The sequence below is a fragment of the Cibotium barometz genome, chromosome 8 (assembly GCF_041138505.1).
Source record: "Cibotium barometz isolate CiBa-2024 chromosome 8, ASM4113850v1, whole genome shotgun sequence".
Classification (NCBI taxonomy): Eukaryota; Viridiplantae; Streptophyta; class Polypodiopsida; order Cyatheales; family Cibotiaceae; genus Cibotium; species Cibotium barometz.
Genome location: NC_141053.1, coordinates 1,833,108 through 1,841,004, shown reverse-complemented (window position 1 = coordinate 1,841,004; position 7,897 = coordinate 1,833,108).

Genomic DNA, 7,897 nt, shown 5'->3' with positions numbered 1-7,897 from the left:
GACCTATAGGTTGTTGGAACTATCTTAGCAAAGTACTAGCATTCCCTCCCAAAGATTTTGACTAAAGTCAAATCTATTTTACCTTTTGTCAAAAAATCAACTGTCACTTTAACCTGCCAAATGAAATCAAAATCAAAGAGTTAAGGGCTTGATTGGAAGTTCTAATGAAGTACTAAAAAAATATGTAAAGATCCATCTAACACAATCTAGGGTTTATGACTTAATTAGGGTTTGGTGATTTTTGAAAAACCCTAATTTCACCAAAATCAAGATCTTTAAAGCTTAATGTGAAGTACTTATGGAGTATTACAAGAGGTTATAATGTCCTAGGCAAGACCTAAAAACCCCTATGATTTAATTTTGGGTTTAGGTTGCAGGTATGTAGGGGAATTGTTTGGAAATTTTGGCAAGACCTTTGGGCAATTGCAAGCAAAACTCAATCGAAAATGTGATCACAAATGATGCTCAAGCATAGGCAATATGCATATACTATTCCAAGCACAAGAAATTGTAATTCCATTCACTTTGCATCCAAGTCCATTGCTGTACCATTGCCTTGACCATTTCATTGCACATTTCCAATGTAATTCACATCAATTTTGTGTCAATGATTATGTCGATGATGCACGTTAAAGCTTTCCAATCTCCTGGCCAAGCTCTTCCAACCCTTGTACCGAAGTTTGAACTTTGAGGGCACAAGTTTGGGCCAAGTCTTCACCTAATCCCTTCCCATAATGTTTTACCAAAAGTACTCACGGCATGTTGGTTGATTCAAAACATACTCCCTGGCCTCTTCGCCATATGCCAAGGGACCCTCACACATCATTTTTTACTAGAAATTGAAATGTCGATACAAGTGTGTGTGAGCTATGTAGCTTGAACTTTGAAATTATGTATAGAGTCACTTACAATTGGCACTTCTAATTGCATGCCCATTCACTCTATCACATTACAAGAGTATAATTCCAGTGAAGAGGTTATATGGTAGTGAAATCATCCTCCTTGCTTGTCTTCAATCCCATTTCTTCATGGAAACAACTCAATGCACAATGCATAAAGAGACCCTCAAGGTGAAGAGCAATTTGACCTCAATGACAAAACTTGGATGTATGGAATTCCCAAGGGTACAAACACTGAATGGCATGAAAAAGGAAGTCTAGGGAATGTGTTTATGCTTTTGAAATAAAGAAAATCCCAAGTAAACCCTAATTTAGAAGCATTTACCCTTAAACCCTATTTCATCAAGAAGCATTTACCCTTAAACCCTATTTCATCAAGAAGCATTTACCCTTAAACCCTATTTCATCAAGAAGCATTTACCCTGATTTAGAAGCATTTACCCTTAAACCCTATTTCATCAAGAAACCGTAATCCCATATTCATTATAATGCAAGAGTGATATGGATGGATAGAGGAAGTCTTGATTAATATAATAAATGCCCTAGATCCCATAATTTTTAAGCATGAAGGAAACCCTAATTTTTTAATATTTTCAAAATTGGAAGAAAATGAAAGTTCCCATGAAATCCCTTACTAGTGCAAAAATTGATCACACATATGAATGTAGCCAAGCATGATAAGGAAAATTGTTGAAGAAATTTCTCCAAAATTGATGAAGACCACCTTGATTTTGATAACCCCCAATATGCATCACTTGAGAGATGGAGAAATTGAAGAAATCAGCTTATGTAAAGCTTAATCAAAGCTTACTCATGACTAGAAGGTTGATAAGCATTTAAGTAAGCCTCATTATGCACTCCAATCCCGACCATGAAACCCTAAGAAAAATGGTGCATCCCGTTTACCCCCTCATGAGCAACAAAAGAAATCAAACATAGATGTAGAGGAATAGTATGCTTTATAGCATGAGATTTAAGAGTTATACTCAAAGATCAATTGCCTTCGAGACCAGAGAGAACTTAACAAAAGGTGGCACTGTACAAATGGTCATGAGGATGTAAGGGAGAAATCGACGCCGTTTCACCACGTGCAATCATCAAACGACTCCGCTTAACTCCATGATGAACTCCAATGCCTCCAAAATGAACAAATCAGTTCCCAAGATTCCCTACAATCAAAAATGTGGAAGGTAAGGGAGGGAAGGAGAAGAGCACGTCCACACCATATACAAGAGTTTTCCATTTCACATTCACTTTGGCAAAATCAATCTGCCTATCAAAATTGATCCAAAATGGCTCAAATTTGAGACAAATCATGTCCAAATACCATGACCAACATTCGAGATCACCATTTCCTTGATTTTTCAACTTGAGGATTCCTCCATGTTTGCACCAAAATTTCAAGAAAATCTTGGAGAAAACTCAAGAAACTCAAGAAAGATCAAGAAAATCAAGAAATCCAAGAATTTCTCAAATTTTCTTGAAACCAAGATGAAGATGGATCAAAACTAAGCTCTGATACCACTACAAGAAAGAGAACCACTCAATACATGGAGTAGACAACATGTGTTGTATCCACCATCCTAGATCTCATATGGGAGATTCTCACCGTGGAAACTTGAGCCATATGCATCAAGGTAATGTGTATTCATGAAAGATATCAAAAGATTACGTTACAAGTATGAGCCATTTGTCTTATATACCTTGGCCCCTTTTCACATTAGCCTACTTCAAAAATCCCTTGTCTGTGAATTTTTCATGAATAAAACACACCATTTTTCTATTCAACCTCTAAATACTCCCTTTCAATGGTAGCCTTCTGCATGAAAAAAATGTGTAAAAAGGGGATTTTAAAAATCCCTGTTGTTAAACCCACGTTCTACACTTACATATTTATGAGTGATCCCCCCCGAGGTCATTATCTTCTGAGAAACAAAATCATATTCTATGTTGACCATGAGGCTCTTAAATAAGCTAGAGTTATCACGATATGTTATCATATGGATGCTTTTACTTCAGGTGGTAGCTAAAGCAAAAAAGTCCCATGTATTGACAAATCATTTATCTAGACTACTTATAGATGATCAAGAGGTGGTTGCAGACGATGAAATCCTAGATGCCCAGTTATTCTTGGTAAACGTGCAAGATCTGTGGTATGCAGACATTACTAATTTTTTGAGCACGGCTCAATATCCACCTATGGGAAATAAGAGGGACAGGAAAAAGAAGCGCAAGATCTATGGTATACACACATTGCTATTTTTTTGAGAAAGGATCAATATCCACCTATGGCAGATAAGAAAAAGATTTTGTTAAAAGCAAGGCTCAAGCCAAGATGTAAGTGACAAGTCTCGTCTTTAAACTTTCACCATTGATGCTCCACATGCTAGTGAATCAGCTACGGTCCTCAAGATGCCATCAGTTGAGCCATGCGTAGCATGCCATGTCATGATTTCTACAATCCCCTTACATTTAAACATGTATTGGATGCGAGGAATGATAGGTAAGTGTCTCAAAACCTTTCGGGGAACTTTATCTGCTTGCAAAGGCCATGCAAAGGCTATGGCATAGGCTATGCATAAGGGTATGCATAGCCTTATGCATACCCAATGCATACACTATGCATAGGGTATGCATACGCTATGCAAAGGGTATGCATAGGCCATGCATAAGGGTATGCATAAGGCTATGCATAAGCTATGCATCGGCCATGCATAAGGGTATGCATAAGCTTTGCATAGGCTATGCACGAGGGTAGCACGATGGTATGCATAGGCTATGCATACGCTATGCATAGGCCATGCATAGGCTATGCGTAGGCTATGCACAATAAGGGTATGCTTAGGGTATACATGCATACTCTATGAATAGGCTATGCTTATCCTTATGCATAGAGATATCGGGCATTGTTATATGCCATCTAGAATGCTGCTTATGTCAAGTTAGGAGTGGTTATAGTGGAGGGGGATCCCTCGATCTTCTCACTATACTTCTCTTATAAAAGATGAGTTTCCTTTGGATTTAGTGGGGAGCATGTGGAAAGTCCTCAGAATCTATCATCCAAAAGGGCCGCTATCCAACCAATACGAGTCGTGCACACTCTTGACAATGTGGAAATGGGTGATGCTGTTGATAGAATAAAGTGACAAAGTGATGCCCACAGCAAATTTCACCTAAGGGAGCATCAAAGTACCTAGAATGAGTTTGAAAAGGAGGGGCACTATAACCCCCGCGATGTTCAGGTTGAGTACTATCAGGGTCAATGCATGGTGGACATGTAAGTATCCATCAGGAGGTATCTGGGCATAGAACAATGAAATTTAGAAACTTCAAACTTTATACACTCATATCCATCATTACAATCCCTATCAAAAACAATGTAGATAAGATCATCTCAAAAAGAACACAATCCTGTAAAGGCATAAGGAACCACATTAGTAAAAGTGAGACTATTCAAACACTGATCTACCAAAGAGCTTCAATAGTGTTAATGCCTTACCTTTGGTTTTGGGTATGTCCTTCTTAAGAGGTTGGAAGGTTAGCAATTGTCGCAAGATAAGAGGATTTAGGCAGTGAAGTGCTAGAATTAAGTGCTAGAATCTATGCTCAAAGGAGACTCATGTAAAGTTGGATTTGTCTAGGTACACGAGTTGATGGTGGAATTGTGTAATAAGGAGAAATTGGGACAACTGGTGATTCAATACATGTTTGGAGAAGGTCAACACAAGTAGATTTGTAGGTGCTTTTACAACCACCTATCCTATCTTGAAGAGGTTGTGTTGATTTCCTTTGCTCCCACTGATATGAAAAACCAAGAGTGTCTTTTGGAATCTTATTGATACACTCTTCTGGCTCTAGTAAACCATGGCATTTGGGAAGCCAAAGTGTTGTTGCACCCTCATAATAGCCTTGTGCTTTAAGAACATGCTTTGGGACCCAATTAGTAACAATCTGAGGCTTAGGCTTGGAAAGGATATTCTTTTTAGGAGGTTTAGCAACTAGGCTAGATGGTACAAGTTTGTACGCATCTTTGGGTAGCCAAATTGACGATTCCTTCTTACCTGGCCTTCTTTAAGCAGTGACTAGAGTAGTTGGAACATGCCAGCCATGGCCCTCACTTGAGGACTCATCGATTATCCACATCATTTGTCTTGGAGCTTGAAGAGCAGATGTTGAAAGTGGGTTGTGTAAGGTAGAACTACCACCCTTTTGACATGATAAAACTCGTGGAGCAGCAGATCCCAAGATGCAATGAGAATCAATTTGCAATTTGTATTGTCTATTCTTCCAATCTAATGAACAATTGGTAGCACTTAACCATGAACGACCAAGAACAACCTCTACCACTACCTTGGACTTACTAGCCACATAAAAGGAAACTGACATCTGGTGATCCTGAATGGACATCATAATGACACATTTTCCCTCTATAGGTTTATCTTCACCTGAGAAGCTTCGTAAGTCAATAGGAATGTGCACAATTGTTGGTTGTCCCAAGGCTATCCATGTGTCAAATGAGAGAACATTATAATCTGCACCAAAGTCAATTAAGGCAGAGACAAAGTAGGTAGTCGCATGAAGATGAAGACACACATGAATATTGAAAGGATCGACATATTGTTCATCATCAGTAGCCAACTGTAAGGCCAACACAAAAGCCTTGCGACGCTCCTTGGCTTTTGCAACTCTAGCTTTAGCCTCTTCTTGAGCCTGACGTTTAAGTAGGTCATGTGCTTCTTTCTGTGTGTGGGTAGCATGCATTTGTTGAAGCATGATTTCAGTTAATGGTTCATTGTATTTCTTGAGACGACTTCCATTAATGAAGTTAGGCATTTGCTCACCTTTTAGTGTCTCTAAATTCACTGCACCAGCCACGTTTCTTGAGCTTTCACTTATGCTTCTTAAGTGTGTACAAGAGCACAAGGTCCCCTTTTTTGAATCGGCCAGTTGTTACATTTCGATCATACCATTGCTTTTGTCTTCTCTTCTCGGCATACATCCCCATTACCGCCAATAAGCGGGTCTCATCCAGATTTTCCAATTCATCAATGCGTTGAGAAAGCTCATGACCAGTCCAGTCCAATTGTTTAACAACTCGTAGAGTAGGTACAAGAAATTCAATGGGAAGAATATCATCTAGCCCAAAAGCAAGCTCAAATGGGGTTGTGCCCACAGATGTTTTATAGGCTATTCTATATGCCCAAAGAACTGAGTGCAACTTTTACTCCCAATCAGTCCTATGTCCCTCAACAATCTTTGTGAGTGCTGTGCACAAAATCTTGTTAGTACTCTGAGCTTGACCATTGGTCTTCTGGGGATGATAGGGTGCAGAACGCTTGTGAATTACCATAAATTCTTGAAGTAAAAACTCTATGACCTCATTCACAAAGTGCACACCCTGATCACTAACGATTTCAATAGGTAAGCCATAGCGTGTAAACACGTACTCATACAAGAACTTGGCTGTGGTTCTGGCATCATTTTTTACTGTAGCCTTTGCTTCTACCCATTTGGTCAAATAGTCACTTGCGACTATAATATATTCGGCATGCGTGTGATGAGCTGGAGGTTAAATGGGACCGACAAAATCAATACCCCATTTGGCAAACGCACATGTGCTTAACATAGGTCGCAATGGCATATTGTCCTTTGTGATGGGAGGTTTGGTCCTTTAACAATCGTCACAACGTTTCACATATTCTTTGGCATCCATTTGTAAGATTGGCCAACAAAGCCCAGACCACCTAATCAACTTAGCTGTGGTATTGCCCGAAAAGTGTCCACCCCCAACACCTGCATGTCCATGAGTCAAGATTTTCAAGTAGTCAGCTTCACATACACACATGCGCAAGTTGCCATCCTTGCCCCTCTTGTAGAGTTGGCCCTCTATCAGCATATAGTTGGCCACTTCAACTTCAATAGCATGCTTTCGATGTTTAGGAATAGTTCGATCAGTATGACCATGCTTAAGATAGTCCACAATATACTTACTCCAACTTGGTGTAGTTGAAATTTGGAATAATGTGACATTATGAATTGGTTGTTGAATATGACAAGAAGCATAGTTACGAACAAATTTTTCAGCATCCGCATGCATGTGGTAGGCCACCATTGCCCATCCTGAGTTATACGTCGCACACAAGTAGCTGATGCATGGATTCCGCCAATACCCTCATGTGCCCATTCCAAGATCTCCTCATATTGGTCAGGGTTAGGTATAAGCCGCAACAGTCCATCATTACCCTGACGATATAATCTCCCTAAGATTAACTTAAATGGTCCGCCATAGGTCCACATTAGGACCCGCTAGTTGTATCTGCCCACTTGTCAAAATTTCTAAGATGGGTTCAGACCATTTAGGAGCTATCTCTACAAGGAAAAGTGTTGAATCTAACATATCATCATCCACACCCACAGGAGAGGTGATTCAAGACAAATGATCTGCCCTTAGATGAGTTGTTCCTTTTCGGACTACCACTTCAAAATCAAACTCAAGAAGGATGACAAACCACCTCTCACAATCCTTCTAGTTGCACAAGGCTTATTCACCAAATATACCAGTGCTTGATGGTCCATAAAAAATATAAATTTGTTTGCCAAAAGGTAATGGCGAAACTTTTTCACTACATATATCATTGACAAACCTTCTCTTTCTGTTGTAGTATAATTCTTCTCAGCATTGTTCAACTGTCGACTAGCATATGAGGTTGGAAAATCCTTATTATATTCTCTTGATTGAGCCAAAATACATCCAATTACAAAGTTTGAAGCATCAATATGGACATGAAAGATTTGGTTCCAATCTGGTGCTCGTAAGATGGGTGCAGACACTAATGCTTGCTTCAACTTTTCAAAGGATTCCTCACACTCGTCAGTCCAATTAAACTTTACAAGAAGAGCATATAATGGTCTGGCTAGGACAGCGTACATATAGATGAATCGACGATAATAGCCACAATGTCCCATGAATATTTGTACCCCTTTAGGGTTGATAGGCC